The sequence below is a fragment of the Falco peregrinus genome, chromosome 1 (genome assembly GCF_023634155.1).
Source record: "Falco peregrinus isolate bFalPer1 chromosome 1, bFalPer1.pri, whole genome shotgun sequence".
Classification (NCBI taxonomy): domain Eukaryota; kingdom Metazoa; phylum Chordata; class Aves; order Falconiformes; family Falconidae; genus Falco; species Falco peregrinus.
Window position 1 is genome coordinate 52,798,281 of NC_073721.1, and position 24,777 is coordinate 52,823,057.

General features: G+C 43.9%; 1 protein-coding gene across 1 annotated transcript in view; it reads left to right on the forward strand.

Annotated features, from left to right (window-relative positions):
* LMX1B (LIM homeobox transcription factor 1 beta) overlaps positions 1 to 24,777 on the forward strand; it is a 107,797-nt gene that overhangs the window by 42,865 nt on the left and 40,155 nt on the right.

Below are 24,777 nucleotides of genomic sequence, written 5' to 3' on the forward strand. Positions count from 1 at the left end.
TTCCTCTAATTAAAGTCTTTGGAGCCAGATATTCCTGGGGCCAAGGCTAATAATGTATTCAGAAGAATAATAACCCTGTCTGAGCTGCAGCATGTTTATTGATGGTGCTGGTACCTGACAGTGCTGACCGTGTCCTGCCGCCGCTCAGTGCTGCGCAGGCCTGCAGGGCACAGCATCCCATATTGCTGTCACAGTAAAAATTCTGAGTGCTGCAGCAGGACACATCTAGTGGGAAAAAAGGCGCATGATAGTCAAATTTCAGTTGCTGAATATTTAATGAAGCCTGCAGTGTTTATTTGGTTAGCCTGTCGATTTTTATCGTTCTGTCAATAGCTTCTCATATGTGGCACGGTGATGATCTTTAGCAGCCTGTCCCCTGGGAGCCAAAGCACTAAATGCAATTATGGATTTTATACCGCAATGTGTTTGATATTTCCACTGATCTAATTTGCAGTCTGGTAGTTTATTGTTTGGCATTTTAATGGCGTTCAAATGCTATGGAAAATTTGATTTCTCTTTATAATTCACCCTAACATCATTAATGCTGGTAGCCGAATGGCATGGATTTTAGAGGGCTAAATACATAGGAAAATCATTTTTTTTAATATGGACCAAAACAATCAGAGTTTTAACTAAAAGGAAAACCATGTTCTATTTTTTTCACACTTCCTCTTTGTCACTTTTCATTAAACATTAAGATTACTTTGAGGAAATGGTAAAACAAATACTAGACCTTGCCAAATGCAATACAAATGCAGTATGTCTGATGGAGGCTTCACTGTAGATCTCAAAGATCCTCAGGAGTCTTGAGAGAGAAACAGAATGAGAGCCATCTATTAAAAAGTCTTACTGGGCCGTTTCTATCTTCTGTTCCAGACCACTTTTGTTTGATAATTAATCCTCCATATATTTTTTCCTCTGATGTAGGTGGCAGAAGTCCTGACCCAACCACTTCATCAGATGCATCTATTTTGCTAAAAAACCTAAACCAAACAACCAAACAAAAAAAACCAAAACAGCCCCAACCCCCAAAAACAACAACAACAACAACAAAACCTAACCCCAAGCCACAGTTTGGTAGAAGTTCTTGAATTTTGGATTGGGGCTGTTGGCACAAAGAAGGGGCACGCAGAACTGTATGGGGCTAGGTGGCTTGGGGAAGTTAATCATGGTGTTATTTTACACATCTACAACACTTTTATTGTGCAGTAACTCATGAGTTATGGGTCCTCTGCAATTGCAAAATAAATCCTTTAATTAACCACCTAGTCAGAAACAATTTAACCTCCTCAGTGTATCTCATAAACTACATTAGCCCCAGATTTATTTAGAATAGTGTTGTGCAAGTGTGATCTATTTGCATTAAGGAGTATATGCCCTTTGTTATGTCGAGTATACTGGGACAAGGAAACACAAATCTCTTTTATATGGTTTCATCCATGGCTTTTAATGATTTTACTAAGTGTTTCCCAAATAGAAGAAAATGCATTTTTCTGGTGTTACATGAAAGCAGGCAGGATGATAACTGCTTCATGTATACAGGTGGCTTCAAGTTTCTGTATTCCTTGCTCCTTTTTAAGGACTGTTTCGTAGACAACAGTGTTGGAGAGAAACCTTACTCTCCTCATATGTCCGGTGAAGTCAAACTATGCAGTGGCATGTTGACAAGCAACGAGTCTTGAATCCTGAAGAGTTTGTTTCTGTCTTTCAACAGAGGTGTGAACACAAGGCCAGTTAGTGTAATAAATCTTACAGGCTGCCAGAAATAGAACATGCTTTGTGGTTTATGAGTTCAAGAACATTAAAGAGATTCAAGAGAGTTCCTCTTTTAATGTAACAGAGTAGAAAAGCCGACAAAAATAAGTCATAAAGGAGGCTGAATGAGGTGCCAAAAGCACTAATGAATGGATATAGAACAATCAGCCTTGTGTTTCACAAAACATTTCATCTGTCCTGTTGGAGTGATGGACCAGTTTGCTCTCTGGTTGAGATTCATACTGATCCACAGATTCTCAGTGCCTCTTCACAGTGTGGCGTCATGAATGCTCCTGCCGCTTGCACTGTACTCGGCAATAGCTAAAAGCAGTGATTACATTTGTAACTCATCTTAATTCTTTCCCCAAAATAAATTTTTCTTAAAAAAAAACCAACAACCCCAACAGATTTTTCTCTGAACTAAGTAATGGCAAGAGCAATAGTGAGCATGTGGAGGACAAACTGTTAACTGCCACATTTCCTTCCTTGGGGCAAGTGTCTTTCTCAGGGGTCCCCCTTCTGTCCCACACCAGCACACAGCGCTGTCAGGCCACAGCAGGGTTGGGCACTCGCATTGCCAGCGCCAGCAGAGGTTCTGTGGAGGTCACCTGGAGTCGGGGAGATCCTCCGCCAGACCCTGCTGGTAAACTGCTTTTCAGGAAGACCAGTCAGGGATCAGACGAGATTGGATCAGGGGCAGTGATTATTTCCTGGGCACCTTCAGCTGAGCTGAAGTGCAGGTGAGTGCAGCCGCAGGACTCAGCGGGGTGTTGGGAGTCAGGACTGCCACATGCGCTGGCCTGCCCTGGGCTGGCTCTGCTGCAACCCCCCTGTGATGCAGTGTCTGGGGCTTGGCGGTGGGTCCCTGTGTCTGAGCCTGTGCCCATTGTCTGTCTGGACCCCAAAGTGACCCTTCTTACTTTAAGATCTGCCAGCCAGACCCTCAGACAGCAGAATCACGGGCTCAGCTGGGATCCCATCTTCTCCACAGGAAGGGCCAGAGTGGACAGGGACAGGAGCACAGGAGATGGCACAACGGGCAATCACTGTCCTGCTGCAGTGAAAAACTAAACAAAACATTTGAAGAATACTTAGCAATACACAGACTGTGCAGTGGCAATGCTTGCTGGAAATAGGCCAGAACATAAAAAAAATGTTACCTTCAGTAAATATATAAAAAAACCTACTGTAGTATTCAAGCTCTGGCCTACAGTGTTTTCTGTTGATTTTTTTTTTTTTTTTGTAGGAAGGAAAGCTAACAGGCTGTCACAAAATTGTTGAGGAACCTAGTTAGCAGGAATTTAAAAAAAAAAAAAAAAGCCACCAAGTTGTGGAAGGTGGCAGGCTAATGACATAAGGCCTGGCCCTTCAAGTGATCTGTTAGCAGATGATGGATGAATGTGCACCTCACTCGGCAGCGCCACCAGCCTTGCTCCATTCTTGAATATCTGTCAAGATGTTAAGTGGACGACTGCAATCAGCAGTGAAATAAGACCTGTGTAATCTGATGTTCCACTTAGAAAAGAAAACAAAATTCCTACCACCTAATATGAGACTACACCAGCCAACACACAAAGGCCTTTCAAGCAGGCTAGGTATCTGATAAAATCTTTACACCTCATTATCATTTGTAATTTAGAGATATGGGTACAGCTGTATCTACAAACAGTGCATGATGACATTTCCAGGGATTTTTATCTGTGGCTCTTTCCAGCAAACAGCTCTTCATTCGTACGTATACTTTTATATTCCTTTTAATGTGTTCTTTTATTCAGACTTTATCTCGCTGAAAAGGGTAAGCTGCCTGTTAAAAATGTCCCTTCAATAAGAATTGTTGTAGATTAGCAAAAAAGGCAGCCTTTAGTTCTCTGCAATGGAAGTTCAGTTTTGGTTAATTCCATTTAGTCAGGTTATTTTCTAGAAGGTGACAAGAAATGGAGAATTTGCTGTCTTTAGGTGCAGAAAAGTTGTACCTCTTAGGGAGAAAAACAACAATATGAATGTTAAGTGAAGTGCAGTTTTGAGTAAGTATCTAGGGCAGGACAGCCCAGAAACCACATCAAGCTTTGTTGCTGTTTAATCTGAGCCTTCCTGATCACTTTCACCCACATAGTTTGGATTACAGAGGATATTAGCAGATGCAATTGAATGCACAGTAGTTTGCTGTGAGAAGGCAATCAGCTGTGTAAGCACCTTGACTTCCTCAGCATTATAATAGAGGTTTGCAGGGTGGATGTTGAGGCTGGAGAAAGTGCATCTAGAGGATTAACCCAACACTTCAGCAGAAAACACTCTGAAGTAGAAAGGTTCATACAGCTCAGTCCTGACTAGAACACTCTTGATGACTTGATGGTGCCAGGCCAGCTCCCATGCATGGTTACTCCCATGCTGACTTTGTGGGACACTGTGGAGGGAAGCCTTCACATGTGCAGGAGCATGTCCCTGCATGGCTAGGGTTGGTGGTGCCCCACCTGGAGCAACCAGTCTGCATGTCCTCCTCTGTGTCTGGGCTCCTTTCTAAAGGACATCAGAGTGCAGAGAAGGATACTTTATTTCCAGGTCTTATCCCAGAAAGCACCTGGGAGAGTCAGGGCTGCGGCCCAGTGGAACTCACCACCCCACTGCGTGGGCGCAGCTCCCACAAGCAGTGCCCTCTGTGCTGTCTGTAATGTGCCTGATACCATGCCTGGCATTTTACACCGCTCAGCAGTCTGCTGACACTGTGACACGGTTCCTGCTTCTCCACTGCCCTGGAACATGGGTGTTACTCTGATTCTCTGGGATACACAATCTCATTCTTCAAGCAGATACTTGGGGTTTTTTTGAGTGTGTGTCTGGGGAAAACAGGCGGGAGCCACAGAAGTCCTGCTCTGCTCTGCTCTCCTCCCAGCCTTCCCTTGGTTTATGTTCTGTGCTGTCAGACCCAAGCTTTGACCTTCTCCCTCCCACAGGTGTTGCTCCCTATGAGAGCAGGGAGCAAGGAGGCACGGCTGTGGGAGGAGGTAGTGAGTGCCTGGCACAAGGTCAGTGAGGAGTCTTGGAAACAGATCCAGACCTCCAGGCCATTCTTGTTTCATGGTTCCCTGTTGGTGGCAGAGGTAGCATCGGAACACACATTAATCCACAAAATTACAGACATACTTCTGAGCTAAGGAGCATCTCAGCATGGGCAGGGTCCCAGATACCCCAGTGGTGTCGGCATGATTGTGACATTCATGAAGTGACTGCCCACACAGCAGCCATGTTGGCTGTGACCATTGCATGCTCATAAAGAGGTCCTTCTCGCTCTTTCTGTAAATCCAAAGGGACGTATCCTGCAGTTACTTGGCAGGTCCCCCCGTAGCTGAAGTCAGTCTGAATTCAGCCACCAGGGAGTGCACAGGGCAGATCTCTCGGCAGCGTGTGCAAAAGGTGATGAGAACCTTGGATGGGCTTTATTTGGGGGATTTGATTTTAAAAACTACATGTAATTTGATCTATGAAGTTTAATATAATAGTTGAGAAATATTTGTGACAAATACATAACCATAATTTCCCATAATGTTCATTAAATTTTTAAGTGGGACAGAACTCCCTCTAACAGATGAGCTCTCCTTTTTTCAAGCTGTCTTCACAGCATTTTGCTCCTTTACTCTCCCAATGTAAGCTGACTGTGGGTTTAGGATTATAGCTGTAAATAAAAAGGGGAGATCGCAGAACATCTTATGCAATTCTTCCTTACCAAAGACATTGATTCCAACCAGATTCAAATACTGGCAATAAAGCAGCATTAAAAATTATAATTACTATTGTTACTATTAGAAATGTTATGTGGCGAGATCTTAAAGACCCTAATTGCCAAACAGTATTCCCCATCTCCCTTCAAGCTGCAGATACTCCTGAATTCTCCTCCATGTCCTATACGAAGAGGCTCAGCCAGGTGCAGTGCAGTTCCTGTGCATTGATGTGACCCTTCATGATAGACCATTTAGTGGAGTCTAGATGTGTTTTGCGTATTGTATCATGTCACTTGCGAGTCTCGAGTGTTGTACTTTTAAAACGCCATGACTGATGTGGTCTAGTTTGTTTCTTAAAAGCCAAGAGTCCTGCTTGTGGCATGCAGGTGATCTATCATCTTAGCCCTTTTGTAACATTTTTTTTTTCCCTGCGTCCTAACTTTTTTTTTCTGAAAATTAGTGTGACCATCCTCAGACACCTGTTGTACAGCCCCTGTCACTGTGGACATGCCAATAACTTGCTCTTTTCCTCCTGTAACTGGAAGGGTCGAGTAGAGATCTAAAATTACCTGAAAATAGTGATTGAAATGAATATATTGCATTTGTTATATGAAAGAGAGTTCTCGATCCCATAGTTATTTAAGCTGTTCTCTTTTTTATCATTTGCTGCACAAGTTCACTGAGAAAAAGAATAGGAAGGAAGACTGTTTAAAGAGAAGAGGTAAGAAGGAAGAAAGAAGGGGAAACACGGAAGGTTGGAGCAAGGAGAGAGTATAGGTTAGACAGGCATAGGTAGTGATTAATAAAGAGTAGACTCTCAGGCACTGAAGCAGCAGGCAGCCGCCTGAAAGGCTGGAGCAGGACTGCTGATGGGGCTGCAGTCTTGGGAAGGAGGATCAGTTTTGTTGCACTAGAAAGCTTATGGTGGGTTGCTGCTGTTCTGTTACTAGTCTCCCTGCTGCCTAGCACAATGTTTCAAGTCCTTCAGCTTTCTGGGCTGAGAAGTCTGTATGCCTTTTCAGGCGACACAGTACAATGTACCATGAAACTGCTTAATGCTGTAGAAAATTGCTAATGCAACAAGAGAGCCCCTTGAAAAATCGGCTAACGCTTCATTATGCCTTCCTGGGTCTTGATTCACAAGAGCATCACTTCCTACAGGACCGTTGCAGCTCAGAGGCACTGCTTAGATGCCTGCTGTGGCTGCCTCCCTGGACCCTTTCTGGTATTGTGTGCTTTTGCAGCAGGTAGGAATGCTAAAAAGCGTCTCTTACAGTCACTCAACAAAACGCTGCGTTGGGGATTGCAGGTCTCCAGCAAAGCTCAGTCTAGTGCCCTGGTCAGGGGCAACCTAGAGGAAAAAGGCTGAGGGATCTTCAATGTTCCTTTTGTTCCCCTTGCCTGCTCTTCTGCAGGGGCTGCTGATACCAGAGGAATGCATGGGGTTGAGAGAGGGTCATCAACAGATGCCGGCGTCAGCATGTTCCCTGTGCAGGCGTTATTTGGCCATTTAGTCGATGCTGAGAGAGTCACCTGAACTACAGCAGCAAGAGAAGAATCTGTGGCTGAAGCAGTAATACACTTGACCTCAAGGTAGATGAAGTAGTTTTATGTTGGGTTGGCAAAAGCGCTGCCCTTTAGATTGTGTGCTGACCTGCAGTACCACACTAACGGGGAGCCAGGCTCCCACTCCTTAAGCAGTGAAGTACATGTTACGTAGCAAAAGGAAAGCCAGTTTCTACTGCTCCTCCTGTTATTTGTATTATAGCAGTTTCTGAGGGCCCTATCTAGATCATGGGTAGGTGCTGTCCTGACAGTAAAAGCTTAGACATGGACTTTTAAACACGTGATGGCTCTGAGTCTGTCTACTTTTAGTAAAATACAGACAAAAAAGCCATATATAAGTTCTCCCTCATTTAGCAATGAGAAATATGATAGTATGCACATCACATAGCTCATCAAGCCATAAAAATTAGATTAACAAAGATTAGTGAGTAAAGGAAATACATATGTAAATGCAAAAAAACCACCCCAACCATAGTCAGTATGTGCATAAATATGTTCCAGGCAGGAAATATAGGGACTCCTACAGGAAAAGACAATTACAGAATATCATACTTTTTGGGAGAATGAAAGTTCATTGAGACATGTCAGCCTTTTGCAGTGGGACTGGAAAGTCAGAACAGCAAACACAACTGCTGTGGGGATTCCATATATATTTTTATCTGTCTGATAAACTTCCTAAGCAGGAATACCTGGGTGATCATGGATAACCTAGACAGAGATGAAGGAGGGGAGATGAGATGCATGGCTGCAGTTCCTGTTGCTGCTTTAGCTACACGAGCATAAAAATACTCAGGTTTGAAAGGAGCATGGAAGTACTCAAACCCAGAGTGACATTACATGCGTTTCTAGAGGAGTGTGAAGGGGCTCCACATCATTGAAAGTCAGGCAGCATAAAAGGTGCTTGGGCCTTTCTGAAAGGAGCGGGGGAGCCTGTGGTTGTGTTGATAGACTTAAGCCCCTTCCAGCCTCTCTGCAGCTGGGTAAATCTCCCTAGGATTGGGCTGGCTAACAGAAATATTGGCATTCCTCAGTGCTGGGTGAGTGAGTACAACTGATTCATTTCTTTGCTCTGCAGAGTAATTCTAAGCAGCTTCTTTTTAACTGAAAGGATCAAAGTCCCCAAATGAGAATGTGGTGAACTTGATACTTCTCCACAAGCCCAATAGGCATGGACAATATACATTCTGTAACCGAAACCTTTTGGGGTTTGTGTAATACAATACCCTTTCTGTAACCCCCACCCTTTTCTCCATCCTCATGACCCTGCAGCAGCTAAGGGACCGGACAGTAGAAAAACATGTCAAGCATGAAAAGCAGCAACTTGAGGGCAAACATGACCCCTCCGCTGCTAGTTACTGAACTTCTGAAAGTACGTCAAGCAAGCAGAATCAGCTAAAAAGGGAGGCCAGGGACACCTCATGTTGTGCGAGATGGGAGGTTAGGTCTTTGCTCTTTAGAACTAAAGTGTTTTGGTTTAATCATGGGGAGAGCTGCTGGCTTGGCACTGTGTGAAATAGATTCAGAAATCCTGAGGAAGAGGAATTTCTCAAAACAGTAAGGAAAACAAAAGTCAGCAACAGGGAGGAATTGGCCAGCATTTTTACAACAGGAAATGTGGAGGATACTGAAAAGAGAAAATTAATGACACTGGGAGTATGATCCTGTTAGCTGTTATTGTTGACACCTCATTATTTCCAGACTAAAATGCCAGCTAAGGCTGTGTTTCACTTGACACTAACTTGGGTCACCTTTGCCTTGCCCAAAGAAAAAAAAAACATGAAGCAAGCGATCAAAACTCTATAATAAAAATGGAGTACATCATGAGAAACTCCTTTGCATGTGGAGAAGCCACAACATGGCTGCTGCAAAAACTCTCTGCGTTGATTGCACCAAATATTTTGCTGCATTTTATTTTCTGAGGTAGAATAAATGTTCCATTTTGAGCAGTGGAAAATGCTAGCTATACCTATTTTAAACACAAGTGTAATGTTTTATAGCCCATAGAGGGATAATTACAAAGTACAAAATCACAGATTTTATAGCAGATTTTCCCAGGAGTGCAGTTAGGAAAACAGTATGTGTCATGTAGCCAATTTAGATAATGATTCTGATAAAGATAAACTGAATTGTTTATAATAAGTAATTGGATCTGCAAAGGCCCAAATGACACAGACGAGCACACAAGCTTAGAGGCACAGGAGCTGCAGCCCTGGCCCATGTGCGTCAGCTTCCCTGCTGCCAGGCTTCTGCCCAGATTGTGTTTGGCTCGGATCTGATGCTGGGGCTGATCTTCGTAAGGCAGTTAACTTCCTCAGGAGTGGCAAAGATGAAAAACAGTTCAAAAGTTTTCTGTTGCTGAGATTCCAAGGTGGTAGCTCTTGCAAGGGTCCATGCTGGGAGGAAAGATGCTTTGGCGAGGTGAAGCAGCTGATTCCTGTTTGGCAGATGAACTGGGAGAGGCACCTGAAAGCCTGAAAATGGGAAAGCAAAACCCCAGCTTCCTTGCTCCTAAGGAAGTTCTAGGGCTTGTTCAGAGCTGAACCATGAAGAATGCTGGCCTGGTAAATACACAGTGGCACTTTACCACAGGCAGGAGATTACTTGTTGAGTAGATTATCTCTCTTGAGATAAGACAAAATCCTTCAGACTCGAGTGGAGTATCTTGCCTAGCCTATTAGTAGATGACAAGATGCAGTTTGGGCCCAGTAAGCCTCTATCAATCACAAGATGAAGTAAAGCTCTAATTATCATTTAATTGCTGCCTTCAGCTTGAGCTGCCCTTCTTCACAGCTTTCTGCATCCATTTGAGATTAGGTTGCACTAAAATGAGAAACGTAAAGGGCCTGGCAAAGGTGTGAAATTCCCTGGGTAACTGAATTAATGGCAGTGTGCTCCTGCTGCTGGGGGGGGTTCTGTTCTCTATGAAGACAGAATGAGTGAGGGCAGAGGGACATAATGGGGAATTGGCAGCAATAGCTTTCAGCCATTTGTTCACAAAAAGAATGACATAGAATGTGCTGGTTAGGCCAGACTTGAGGGAAACAGAGGAAATACCACTCACAAACATTTGATTTTATGCTATTTTTTTGGAATTATGTTGTGAACTATTTTGTTGAATAAGAAAAGGTAGTATTACGTCCATGTAGGCCTGTGCAGTTGTTGAGTACAAGCTGTAGAATATGAGCGTTGGTGACTGTAGTTTTACTTTTCTATGTTATTCTTCTAGGGCATTTTGAAATTGGTTGACATACAGGTTTGGGGTATTTGGGATTTGATTTGGTTCGGTTTCTAAGCAAGGCTTGTTGTCGATCTGTTTTCATATGCTCTGCATGGCAGGTGTGTTTTCTAAGTAAATTGTAGAAGCAGAGCGGTGTTTCTCATGATGAAACTCTAACAGCAGCCCTGACACTGACATTCATCATTAAGACACTTGTCTACACTATGTAACTTTGCAACATCAAATCCAGTTTCAAAGATAATTACAGGCCATTAGTGCCTGACACATGGAGTTTAATAACAGAGTAAATATTGTGGTGATCTTTGGAAATGCATAAATAAATAGATATATACACGAAATAAAGTTGTCTGGCTTTAAAAATGAGCTCTTAAAACTTGTATTGCCTGAGAAACAGGCATAGTTGGAACTGGTCACTTAACCTCTTTAGATGAAAGGCATAGTTCTATGAATCCACCATTTCACTAGTCTGCCTGGCAAGCAAATGCTACTCTTCCTGAACAGGTATTGCACAGTACTTGTTTTGCAGTGCCCTCTAACAAGGTGAGCTGTGCAAACTCAACACCTGGGAGCACAGGGCAAGCCCTTCCATGGCGGTTGGGTTCCAGGAGTTAAATATCGGGAAGTCTTATGAGTATTTCCAGAAAATAAGTGCTAATAGCCTGACAGATTTTTAAAGCATATCTCTTTTCATTTAAAATAAAAAAACCTGAGTGTTCCCAACAATGTAGTTGGATTTTTTTTTGTCCTGATGCTTCTTAATTTTAATTTCTTTAAAACCCTTCACAGTGACAGTACTCGATACCTTTTATGTGCATTTGTTTATGCACTTAACATCAGGGAGTTTGGAGTCCTCCTTGTCCCTGCCCAAAGATTTCACTACTCTTACCACCACAGTTTACAAAGCCTATCCTTGATGCTCACAAAACAGTGCTAGGTAGAGCAGATTTTTCGCTTTAAGTGGATGTGCTCAGAGATGAGTGATTTCTTTGAAGTGGCAGTAGCTGTATTGAAGGCCAGGAGCATTGCCGGTCAGGTGGTCCAGGGAAGTGCTGTGCCTTTGATGCCAAAGCAGTCCCATAGGCTCTGGGTGGCCTGTGGTGGGGTAATGAGTCGGGCAACAGCGGTGCATCCCCTAAGATTATCCTTTGCTTGTGCACTTGGTTCAGCAGACCAAATCCTTCTTTTAGAACTGACTTCAGGCCACAAAATCGAAGGATGAGGAGGCTTTTGTTGGGTGGATGAGCATGCACATCACAGCCTGCGGAGGACATCTCTGGGCACCGGGGTGGCCAGCTGCTGAGAGCACACTGAGATGAAATCTGCTTACCTGCAGAATCTTTAAGATGAAAACTGCTGTTCTTGCACAAGACATTAAGTACAGTTTAACATATTAAGACAGGAGAAGGATGTAGACTTGCCTAGAAAGAAATTTTTCTTTAGAAGCAAAGTAAATTTGGTGTTAGAAACAGAGCTGAAAGGACATCTGAATCCTCTTTTTTTGGGGGGAATATTCATTTTACCTAGCCATTATCAAAGTAACTGTAAAAGGCAAAGGATTGAACTGATCTGATCATTATCTGCCAGAGACTTCACTACAGCTTTTTTTTTTTCCTTTTTAAAATGTCCAGTTTAACCAAACAGAGCCCGTTACAGCTATCTTGCCATTATTTCTCAGATGCTTGAAAGTTTCCATGCTGACGCTTTGTGTAGACAGGTTTAAGCCCATAACAGTTTTTGCAGCCCAGTTATAAGTTGTATAAAATTAAGGTTTGTAACACGAGAGCTGCTGTTGCCTTATCCATAACACTGCAATCGTCTGTTAAGCCATTCCTTTAGGTAGGGAATTACAGTAAACAACACCTTTGCTGCTACTGCTCTACTTATAAATTGTAACGATGTTCCTTCATCACATTTTCTACTGTTGGATCCAAAGAGCTTGACAACAGGATCAGGAAGAGTGTAGGAGCAAGGCAGGCATGTAATGAAGTGAGCACAACGTGAAATAATGTCTCCCTTTCTGTGGCCCAGGGACCTCCTGATCCAGATGCCTTACCAATATATTTTAGAAGAGTGTATTCTTCTCTCTTTTTACACTTGGCAAATCCAAGCAAAGTACCGAGAGTTTTCAGGGTGCTCCAATATAAAACCATAAAGTACTGTTTCTTTCAGTAGGCTACTAATCAGGAGGTAGCGTCATGTTAGCAGTGTTAGGCATAAGCAGGACACTGGATGGCTCCAGCTTATTCAGTCCAGCACTCCCCCTGCAGTCATTTGGCTTTTCAAGTGTCGTCTTGTGTTGAGTTTGACTGCACAAACCTGGTTTGTGGCTTGACAGAACATCCTTGGAAAGGCCAGTCATTTGAATGTTGTGTGCCAAGCTCTAAAGAGACTCTCAAATTATGATCAAAACAAGAAATAAGAGTTATGTAGAGACTCTTGACAGATAAAAATACTGGAAGACTGAGGATTATTTCACTTTTAATAGTTCACATAAAATTCTGCTTGCCTCTGGGAAAGCAGTTTTCAGACTGGTGCATGTAGTCTGCATGGGTCATGCAGGGAGTTTGTGTCCTCTGAGCTTCTACGTGCCCATGGTGTCACCATGCGAAAGCAGGAATTTAGATCACCTCAGTATGCTTTAAGGCCTCCAAGTACATATCTGTTTTGCTGTGGAAAAGTTTTGCTGTAGTGAATCAGAAGTATGTTGCCTCAGCTTTCTAGTCGCGCATCCTCTGATCCCTGCAAGCTTTGAAAGCTGATGGCTGATTACCCCAAAGCATTCACTGCAGGTACAGCACAACCCCTGTCGTGTGTTTGTGCTGCAATTTGTGCTTAGCCCTTTTACCTCTCTCACCTTGCCTCAGACTTGGGGGGAGTGTGGCTGTTGAACTCAGAATCCTTCTCTAGGGAATAATTTTATCCACACAGCAAAAGGCCCTTGGAGAAGCAAGAAAGCCTTGATCGAGCAAAGTCAAGCCTTCTCTGGGATGCACAGCAGAAGCTGTGAATCCAAGTGGAACACCCTAAGCTGCTCGTACCTCTGCAGCTTCTGCTCCCTGCCCTGCGGAGGGGCTGGTACAGGCATGCCCCCAGAGCAGGGCAAAGGGGCAGCCAGCCTGTGTCAGGCGCAGCACGGGGGGCGGCTGCTGCACGGCCAGCTGCTTCATGTAGCACCTTCCCCCTGGAACGGGCAACCTGCATGGCCTGTAGACCCGAGCACACCAGCCTGTATTAAAGCGTCAGGCTCAGCTGGATGCTCAGTGGGGTTGTCCTGATGCCATTGTACTTCCTGGAAATTGTTTTCCACCCGGGTTTCCTTAGCTTTTCCCCTTGCAGACTTTGTTGCCTTTGCCTGTGCACCCAGTGGGCTGGTCAGGGTGGAATTCGTGTTTGCAGGGCTTGGGGCTCTAATTATGTTCAGCTAGATCATGCTGTGGATAGGGACAGATCCACAAATTATAAATATGGGATTAGGATTTTGTCCTTCTTAGACCAAGTTTACTAGACTTAGTTGTGTAAGTTTTAGGTAGACAAACTGGATCAGTATTTTAGGAATATTTAGGACAATTTTAGGTCTATTTAGGACTTCAGTTAAACAAGGGTTTATTCTAGCTTTAGCTACAACATCTCAAGAACTTGTATAATACATTGTCTTTTTTTATGAATATAAACCTTGTGCTGTAGGACCTCATTACTAATTCAGAAGATATTTGTCTTTTAAATGCCTGTTTTATCTGAATAACTAAGGCTTCATAAAAGATCTTAACATAGATTTTAAAAATAATAATAATAAAGGGAAAGTAAGAGAGAGTTTGTGAAAGGTCATTCTAAATGCTGGTACATGGGCATTTCAGGGCTTAATACAGTGGTCGTCAAACCTCCTGCAGTCTAATTGCTGGGAGATGCAGGGCTGTGTAGATTACAGGGAGATGATGAGCTGTAGTATGTGTATCAACATTGCAAAGATAAGTTTCAGTCTTTTTAGGTGTAAAACCAGGGGTTTGGGTCTAGTGTGAAAGCCAAAGATGACTAGCTGATTAAGTAACTTTTGGGGTAGATTTTGTACTCGTGTATTCACTTTGCTGTCTCTGGTGGGGAAAATTCCACTTATAAGAGCAAAATGTGACTGGAAATGTAGCTTTTCTTGTTTGTTTGTTTTGCAGCTACTATGATGTAAAACTGAAAAACATTTTTTTAATCTCTCTATCTGTTCATCCCTTGAGCTAATTCTTTCCACTCTCAACTCCATAATTTTTTTTTAATAATTGTTTATTTCTCAAGAATTCTGATGGAAATTTTTCTTAACTCACAGAATTTTTTCATTTCATCAAAATTAATTTATTTCACTTGGAGCCTGATTTGTTTACAATAACAACAACAACAATTTCTCATACTTTTCCCTAAATAATAAAATAGATCGTAATGGTGAATAAGGAGTTTACATTCCCAATGCAAAGAATACATCTGTGGAGATGAGTTTCATTAAACTGTTAACTGCAACAGTGACTTTTAAAATTGATTCCATCTTTAGCCAGTGTAATCAGTGCTCTCCTGAAGACTGCATTTATGAAGCATTTTTTATTTAAGATAAGCAAAAAACATAAAAGGAGGCCACCTCACCCTCTTTTGCTGTCTCTGGGTCAACATCTCAACCTCTTGATTAGATTTGGAACCTACTAATTAGATATAATTCATTACCTGCAAAAATGAGATCAGAAATCAGGAGCTGCTTTTCAGAATAAGGCGATCTTTCCCCTCATCCATCATGGCTATAAGTAACCAATTTAAAGTCAGACAAATGCATAACCAGCATTATTACCTTGTCATAACTAGTTAGGGAGAAAGACCTGGAACAAGCTGGCATAATAAATGGTTTTTATCACATTATTTTGCAGTTATTTGTCAGCCACTTTGCTTAAGATAAATGTAGAACAATAATCAGATTCTAAAACTGAACTGTGGACAAGATTTTGTTAATTGCAAAACCACTGCTGCTGACAGACCTCTCTAGTGGGACACAGTTTATAAATTTCCTTATGGAGAAATTGCACTCAGCATATCTCCACGTTTGGACTTGAAGGTCTAATAGGCAAAAAAATCGGAAAGGGGATCCCCTCCTTCTGAAACACTGTGAAGTCTCACAGCAGTCAGTGTCACTGATCGTGTCCCAGTAGGGCTTGCTGAGCCAAGTGGCCAGGGAGGAGAAGTTCAAATCCTGGTTTCTCTTGAAGTGTACTGAGCTTTGTGTGATACACTCTGCAATTCATGGAAAGGAGTCTTGCAGTGCGATGGAAGAGATGCTCCTGCTGTGGAAGGCTTTTCAGAAGCGCAGACAGGTTCCTAAGGTTGGATTTTTGGTAATCATGAATGTTCAGTGCTGTGCTTTCTCTGATAGAAAGAAGCAGATTATTAAATCCTAATTGCAGCGAGATTTTGTTGTGACAGTAGCTTCAGAGAGTGACTGATGTCTGCAGCTCTCACTGCAGTAGGTTTCTGGAGGACTATGTTCCCATCCCCCTGGAGTGGAGTTGGTGGAAGGTGGGAGCCCAGGGAGAGTGCTAGGAGCTGTACTCCTCCCTCTCCTGAGTGGCTGTGATTTTCCCTACGACTTCAGTAGATCAGGACTTAAATTTGTGTTTTAGAGAGGCTGACTGAAGGAAATCTAAGGGTGAGGTTCTAGCAATATAAATCCCAAACAACTCTCTCAGCTCAACTTGCATTTAGACAAGGAGTGCCTTCAAATTTAAAATCCTGCTATGGAGAACAGGGCCAGGCCATAAATTATGCAAACGTTTTGATGACCATTGGAAACCACTCTTAAAATTTGGAGACTTCAAATGTGAAGGAAGGTTTCTTCAAGCTGGCCAAGTGAGGCCAGAACACCCAAAGCAACAGGCTGTTTTCCACAGGGTGAGGCAGAGGGCTCGAGCGTGGGGAGCTTGCAATAAGGACTAGTGTTCCTCCTTGTTAAGGGAAAAAAATCTTCATACATCTTTTCTACTGATAATAAAAATTTTCATGTTTGTATTCAATTGGAGTGTAAAACGGTACAGTTTTAAAGGCAACAGAACTACTGCAGTGTGGTTGTGGTGAATGAGAACTGCCCGGTAGGTAAGGACAATAGCTTGACTTTGATCTCAGCTGCAGCACAAGTAAGATTTCAGCTGAAGATATTTACTAAATTATTTATATTTATTATACAGTGTTTTCACTGAAAAACAATTATGTGTTTTAGGTACCATGTGGGTGTATCTTGCTAGAGGAAAAAAATACTTCAAGAATATTTACTCTCTGGGTTTCTTTTGGTTATCATAAAGCCTTATCTAATTGAAAGTGTTAATACAATTGCAACTCAAAGGAAAATGTAGCAGGAATAGGGACACTTGCAAATGATAGACCTTTAGAACTTGAATTATTCTTCCATCATTTCAAAACTTAAGCTATCGCTAGGCAAGGCAGAGAGGGTTTTTTTGTTTTTTGGTTTTTTTTAATTTCAGTGAAAATTTTGTGCCTTCTGTCAGCCTGTGAGTATCAACATATTAGTTATGTTCATTGAATCTGCTACAGAGGTGACTGTCAGTGTCCATCCTGCTGCAGCCTTTCAGAACACAACAAAAGCAGTGGCGATTCTCATCAGACCCTGCTCTGTGCTGCGTTGTGTGCTTCTGCCTGTAGCACTGCTCAGCATGCATTTGTGTTTACAAATAAATATATTCTGAAAGGCAAACAAATGGTTCCACCTGTTTTTTGTATTCCAGGTTCACTTTCTGTCACCACCCCACCCCCACCCCCCCCCCCCCACCCCCGGTTAATGCAGTTTAGGTGGCTGTAGCATGAAAAGACTTGACAAACTGTTAGCATTAATGTACTGAGCATAATGAACACCAACCATACAGCACATGGTGCTTGTCTGCTTATTGGTGAATTTAACTCACTTTAATTGCAGTGTTACTTAACATGATGGAGATGTAGCCCTCAGAGGGATCATCTGAGGGACGAATAATGTATTTGTGTAAAATTTAAAAAAAACCACCAAAGAACAAACAAAACCAAACAACTAGCAAATAGTACTACTAACTGTAGTAAATTACAGTTTAATAATTATTATCTGGATAGGACTTGGCTTAAGGTTAAAAAGAGGCACTTCTGGAAAATAGGATAAAAGCTTGCCTGGAGCACAGCCATGGGGACTGTCTTTTGCAAGCAATACTGGTGGCGAGACATTCACTAGAGCACCTGGGAATAAATTGAGTCTGCTGGGAGGAGAAAGTATCTACCCTCAGGGCATGTCAATGGAAATAGAAGGTGACAATGAGCCCAAGGCCTGCTTGGCCGTATCACATGGGTCTCCTGATTCTATTGAAGGTATTGCACAGCAACCCGCCCTCTGAGCAAATCTGACACCTGGGAGGTTTTCTGTGCAAGTGGGAGGTGTAGGACCTTTACCCTCTAGAACAGAGCTGGTGCCGTAGGCGGTGGGACGCTGGTGGTGTTAGAACCTCCTTATGTCTGTCATTTGTACCCTGAACATTGAATATCTTCCTCATTATTCATCCTACCACACTAGAAACAGCTGGTCTTCAAGGGAAATTACCTAATGAATCAACAATAAGGCTATTGTGTAGGCGTGACATTTCTGATAATAAATTATTGCTTTCAGGAGGTTGACCACACTTGTCAGGGTTTTGTGAGTTACAAATTCAGCTGCCTTGTCTTATGCTGTTTTACATAACTGACAGTGTAAAACCTTGGCATTTGACTGTAAATTATTCCCTCAACTTCTAGATCTATATCATAAAATATCTTTCTTTCTTCATTTGTTCAGAATAATCTTTGGGCATTTCTAACCCATACTTTGAAATTATATTCATTTGGTTTTAATTGATTATCCTTATTGTGTTATATCTATTTTAGAATTAAATACAAATTAAAACATATTTTTACTTAGAAATGTAAACAGGCTGCAAATGTAAGGACTACAGTTTTTATTCTACTTAGATAAATGATATGTTTGCATATTTCTTATATGCTTACACTGGAAGGAATGGTTTTTCAGAAACCCATGGCATGGAGAAAGACCTAAATATTCCCTCTCTTGCTTTCCAAAAATATCTGGATGTAACTAATTAATTTAAAAGTGCTTGGCCTATATGAAATATGCTTCAAGGATTATTATTTTAAAGCATGCATTTTTTTTTCACATGCAAGTGTTATTTGCCTTTTACTTTGTACAGGCATATGACTAGTTAGTGATTAAAAACAAAAGTCTTTACTCCCTCTTAGCTGAATGCAAATAATACTGAAATTCAGTCAGTATCTGCAACAAATTGTATGCTTTATCTCTGTGGAATTCTGTGGAACCAGTTCTTTAGCTTTTAATACTGTAAGTCTTTTCATAAGTAGCCAACAAGTAGAAAAGGACAGCACTTTCGTTTTCTGCCAGATTTCTTGGGGGCAGAATGCATACTTGCAAATATGAATGAAGGAGGCTAAGGTAAGTCAAGCTGGAAAGGAAGTCAGTATTCTTATGCAAGTAGTTGTGGAAGTTAAAAATGAGATCTAAGGCAGGGAATACATGTTCTAGCAAGTATACTGGGTTTCAAGCACTCCCAGTGACTATTATTACACTCATTTCTTTTCACAGGTAGTTGATAGCTAATGTCTGGACAGTGCTGCTGCTTCTGCCTCATGCGGAATATGTTCTTTCTTTAGTGCAGTATGGTATTTTAAGGTGTTATATAAGGCTTACTGACACTCAAGCACTTGTGGATTACTTCTTAAAAATAATAATACAGATCTCAGGAAGAACTTAACCAAAACTCAGAGTGTCTAAGAAGTCTCTTCTGACCCTCCTGCCTGAGAACTGCGAAACCAGCTTTGCTCGGTGGTACCAGGGCATGCTGAACTGGCCTCATGTCTGATGTGGTGCCAGGATGCCTCTGTCCCAGGTTTTCTAGGAAGGCCAGCTGTAAGTGGAGCAAAACCTCATAGTTATTGCCCTCAACCCACCCCCCCTCAAGGTCCCTAAAACCAGAAGGTCCCCAGGGAACCTGTGAAGTAAAATGTCCTTGGGGAGGATTGCACAAAATCTTGAACACACTTCAGAGAGATGCCTGGAGGCAGCATCCTCTGCCTCTGGGAACACAGGCACAGCAGACAGGGTGCTGCTTTGGTCCCCTGCTGACCCCTGGCCCTGGAGGGGTTTCTGAATCCTGCCTTTTCAAGTCTTCCATACCTTTATATGTTGCACTCCACATGAGGCGCTCCCAGGCACCCCGAGCACTCACTCCTCACTGGCTGTTAGGGCAAGCACAGGAGGAATCTAAACCAGTGAAAATCAACTGCCTCTGCCTTTACTGCCTCCTCGCTTTCCTTTCCAACGTGTATGAGGTGACCTCCTCTGTGGCTGCAGGGCCTTAGCTTTGCCCTCTGGGGAAACAGGCCCTGTGGCCCCAGCACTGGTGGCTCTGCTGCTGTCCAACACAAACCTCAGCCAAGCTGAAAGGGATACGTTTTCACAAGAAAAATGGTCTTTTTTAAAAAAAATAATCCGTAGCAGAGTGCTGGCCTCCTTGGCACAGTGCTGCTTGCCAGGGCTGGGGGTGGGTGGCGGGAGACACAGCACCTTTCTGCTGGGCGCTGGCCTGCTGCCAGCCATTGCTCCCTCCTGTGTCTCCCTCCCACTGCCCTCACAGCCCCACATGTGGTGGCACCAGCTGGCCCCAGCCCTCTCCAGGGGTGCCCCGAGTGCCCCATGGCCAGCATACTGCTGGCACTCCCTCTGGGAAGGCGGCGTGCTGCCAGGCTTCAGCTGGAGCCAACAGCAGACCTTGCCTAGCCATGGCCTTTGCTGGGGGTGGCTCATGGCAGCGAGGTCTGTGGCCTCAGAGTGGGTCTTGCCCCCAACAGCACCAGTTTGCAAGCAGGCTGCCTAGTCATGAAACTCGTGATCAGTCCTGTTAGGCTGCTCAGTAAGCAAAGGCTAAATGGTGTAGAGGAAGCTGTGAGATACTGTGACCTTTACATGTAATATCTTGGCATCAGTTAATTAATTGTGTGTTTTAAGTGTGCTGATGGTGATGAGTTAGTGGTGGACTAACTGCTTAATTGTGGACGTGTTCTGTTTATAAAGCAATACCTGTAACCAGGGCCGGGTGCGCTGAGCAGCCCAAGGCAGAGACACGCATCAGCAGGAGAAGCTCTGCAGCCTGAGCCTCCTGTCCTGCTGTCGCTGCCCCCTGGAGAGGGCATTTCCCACCACCTCTTGCCTTTGCTAGGCTGCCTTTCGCTCTGTCCCCTCCTACTCTGGAGGAAGACTCATCTCCCATCCCTTCCAGGGATGTCTTAGCTACTCGTGGCACCTGGGGATGGGGGCGTGGGGATACCCCAAGAGACTGTGGTGGCTGCTGCCAGCACCGGAGCAGAGAAGCACTGTTTGGGAGGGCCAAGGATGTGGGTTTATAATGGCTCGGGCATGGTCACCAAGGGTATTGTAAACAGCGTGGTGTGCTGTCCAAATGGCTTCTTATTTTGGTTGAAGATCATTGCTAACTGACAGGGCCTGCTGATTCACGTGAGCACCATTCAGTCGCGGTGCAGAGATGAGATGACTGAAAAAAGAAGTGGAAAACAAATTTTAAAACATACAACCAAAGACCCACCCTACACGCTTTTTGCGTAGGACCGTATTGGCCCAGAAAATTTAGGTAGGTGTTAATGATAATCAAGATCCTCAGGAACCTTTAAATTTTTCTCCAAATTAATGTAATTTCTGGGGGTCTGTTGTTGAAAGCAGGTGCTTGCTGTGCTCTTTCCTTTTTCAGATAATGGAAATTCAGCTGAAACGAACAAAGGTGTCTTAACGGTGTCACGTTGTCATTTAACTTTCCCCACCAGTCTTCTAATAAAGACACGTTGTATTCAGCAGCATACAGACATAAGAGCAGTTCTGTCTCCAAAATCTGGCTTTACAGCGTAAGGCCTGTTGAGTTTCCATGGCAATGGCCACAAATTCCTCCCCAGCTCTTCAAAGTGAAAGACATATTTGTTTTGCTCGTGCAACTTTGTAGCACAAAAGCTCTCTCTCTTTTTTCACGTAACACCTGCTAATCTGCACTTGGTCCCTTTGAAGCCTCCTGCTGATGAGAAATTCAAATACATTTTTGCATGCTAATCTTAGTGGTAATCTAGAGCTTGTGTCTTTCATGTTCTGGCTGTGAAAACAGTTTTCTTTATAAATCACCAAAAATGTTGGCCCTGGTCGATCTCCATGGGAGGATGAGCCGATAGGGAAATCACGCTGTCAACAGCTTGGATGTTGATTCGCTCAAGGTGCACCGCAGCTTGGACCAAGCTATCAGATCAGGGCTTTTTAACCATCCATTCGTTCTTTGTGAAAAGAAGGAGAAAGGGGGGAGAGAGAAGAAAAAAGAGGGGGAAGGGCTTTCATTAGCTCTGGGTGAACCCAGCAGGCCGTGTGTGGCTGCCCGGCTGTGCAGTGCGAGTGGGCTTGCAAGGGGCAGAGCACAGCACTTGCAGCCTGAGCGCCTTCAGCTGTCATTTTACACCCTGTCCCCGTGCGTGTCAGCTCAACAAAGGAGCAAGGGGGGCTGCAAAGCCAAACAAATGAGCGCTTGCTGCAGTGCTTTTCTGGTCATCTGATGAGCAACCGTGCAGCCACAGCGCTGAATTCACAGCCTGGGCTTTCCACTGCAGCCGAAACTGCTGCATCCACGCTGCAGCAGCGTGACGGTCCTGCATGGATGCTGCACCACATGTGGGTGTTGGTACCATGCAGGGTCCCCCGTGCCCATCAGGTGCTGGTGTGCGTGGTACCAGCTGCCCACACTGCCCTTCTTTCTGCCCCGCCCTGCAGAGCCCCTTTCCCCAGCACTGAAGTGTGCACAGGGAACCCACCTGGCCGAAAGCTGCCCAGGGTCCTGACGCTGCCAATGCCATGAGGTGATTTGCCTGTCAGGCTGTGAAGGTCTATAGCTGGAGATGTAGCTGTAGTGCTTCACCGATACTGTAGTATCTTTGTTTACATCAGTAATAAAGGATTCAGATGGTTTGCCTTTGGGGTACTGCTCTGTGTCCATGATCTGTCTGTGTCTGCCAAAGCACACCAAAACACCGTGACCCAGTGTATTCCACCCGCAGCCCCGCTCTCGCTTCACTTCCCAGTGGTACTGTGTCTGGTGAGCGCCTGTGCTGGCAGCCCAGCCTCAGATGGGGATGTGCTCACAGTCTGTGCTGTGTTACTGCGGTGCTCCTTTGTGCTTTGGAGTTTTAAAACAGAGAGGTTTGAGTTTCACTGCAGCTTGGATATAGGTAAACCTTTGTAGCGTGGTTATTTTACATGAGTTGGTTCTCACAGAGCTTTACCTTGTTTAAAATTATCAGGCTTTTTCCAGTCCTAAAAGAAAAAAGAAACCTTCATGGCTAATTTCTTAAGTAATAATTCAATTAATATATACAGTTTTCCTCTTGGAGGAGGTCAACACTTTACGCATTTTTGTAAGACGTGTTACATGCCCAGCACTTGCTGAGTGGTGCAGGAAGCCATTCGGTCAGGCCATCTCTCTCCTGAAGTCTGAGCAGCCTGACCCCCTCCAACTGCAGAGCTGGGCCAGGCACCCCAGGAAAGCTCGGCGCAGCTCACAGTGCCCAGGGATTTCTGTCTGTGAGGAGAGCCATGCAGCTTTTCCTCCATACTCTGAATTTTATAAAATCTTAACTTTGAGAAAAACCTTCATTTGTGAAAGCTAACAGTGCATTTCAGGGAGGAACACATACTTGCCGTTTCATACAGGATCACTAGCAAAATATTTGAAGGAGGTTTTTCTGTTCATTGCCTGCCATGCCTAGCTGCTATGCAGACTCTATTCTATGCAAATTCTCTTCCTTTCTTTAGGGAGAAGAGTCTGAGTGCACAAGGGGGCTATGGTTTCTGCAGGCAGATAATATAACCATGTAATATAAACATGGCAATAATTTCCTTAGGCCCTGTGATCCATCAGGCATGTTGAGAACAGTTGGCAAAGGTCTGGGGAAGTTCCCAGTGCTACACAGCAGCTACAGATAAGATGCCTTTCTGCCTTGCTCAGCTGCAGGATCCACACCCCCGGCACCTGAGAGGTCCATCCTGCCGTCTTTCCTGGCAGAGTAAACCTCTGCCTTTGAAGTCATATGCCCACAGCTTGCAGAGCTGACTAATACATCAACAACAGTAATTTACCAAAGGGGGGGGTGAAAGAAAGCGGCGGCATAAATCTCAGCCTGGCTTTATTCTTTTACTTTAGGTTATATGTCTTTAAAGCAAAAATGCTGACAGCATGCTTGCTCACAAAAAGCTTTTTGAGCCAATGCCAAGAGTTTGCTCAAAATTGGTAAAACCTCCAAGCTGGGATCTTAGAGCAGACTGAGTTTTCCTCTACTTCCTTGCTTTATTTTATTTTTCCAGTAGTTGAGAAGGTGTTCAGTATGCCTGCTGCCTTTTGCTTTGAGGCATGGATCAGAGCGTGCTTTTGTCTTTTGAAATGGGTGGTCACTGGTGTCTGACTTGGTGAGGATCTGCTGGAGTTTGTGTGTTTGCTTTCTCTGTATCTGTTACTCTTCAGTCTGGTGAGTGTGACTTTAAACCAATATTATTTGGACTGAAACAGTGCAGCCAGGCAACAAGGGGCCTTGTGCCTCTGGGAAGGGCTTTTCCCCTCTGCAGAGAACAGCTTCATGAATGGTAACATCTGCAGACCAATGTGCCTGTAAAGCTCCCTGTCGCCTTTCAGCAGGGCCAGGTTCATGCCATAGTAACCAGTGCAACCAAAGCAACGGCCGCCGCCTCACCTTAAACATCCTTCTACATGGCAGAAATCTTTTGGTTTCTGTGCACTCTCATCTAATGATGGGAGGTTGCTGCAGCAATACTGTTGGGCTTGTTTAGTGTTCAAGACATGAGGTCCTGGCAGCTAGCTCTGGGTCATCATCAAGATTTCAAGCCTAATAAATCACAGAAAGTAATTTTTTTATGAGGATTATGCCTGGCTAAGAGGAGCTGACCCCGCACGTTTTTCTCTCTAGCAATCTTTGTGCCTCCTCTAATACACTGGGCAATGACCACTTGCGTCTGCAAGCAGCTATTCGTAATTATGATAGAGGTTCTGCTACAAGGAAATGTAGTGTGATCACTGTGTATTGCAGGGCCTTTCCACTGAAGGCTTGGACAGAGGAGCACTGTTGGAAGGGCAGGAGGAGGGACCTCGTCTGCTCCCTCCAGAGCCCCAGAAAGTTCATCGGTATCTCTGTGTTTGCACATGGAGACTGAAGCACCTGTGTTATGGGACAAAGTATGAAGAGCAGCTTATTGACCTTTACAAACCTTTCCTAATAGTGACTACCTTCCCCTTGAAACACAGAGAGCTCAGAGCCTTGAATTATTGAGGAGTTTAAGATGTGAATCGCAGGGAATCTCCTGCCAGAATCTCCTCCCTCCCTGAGCCAGGC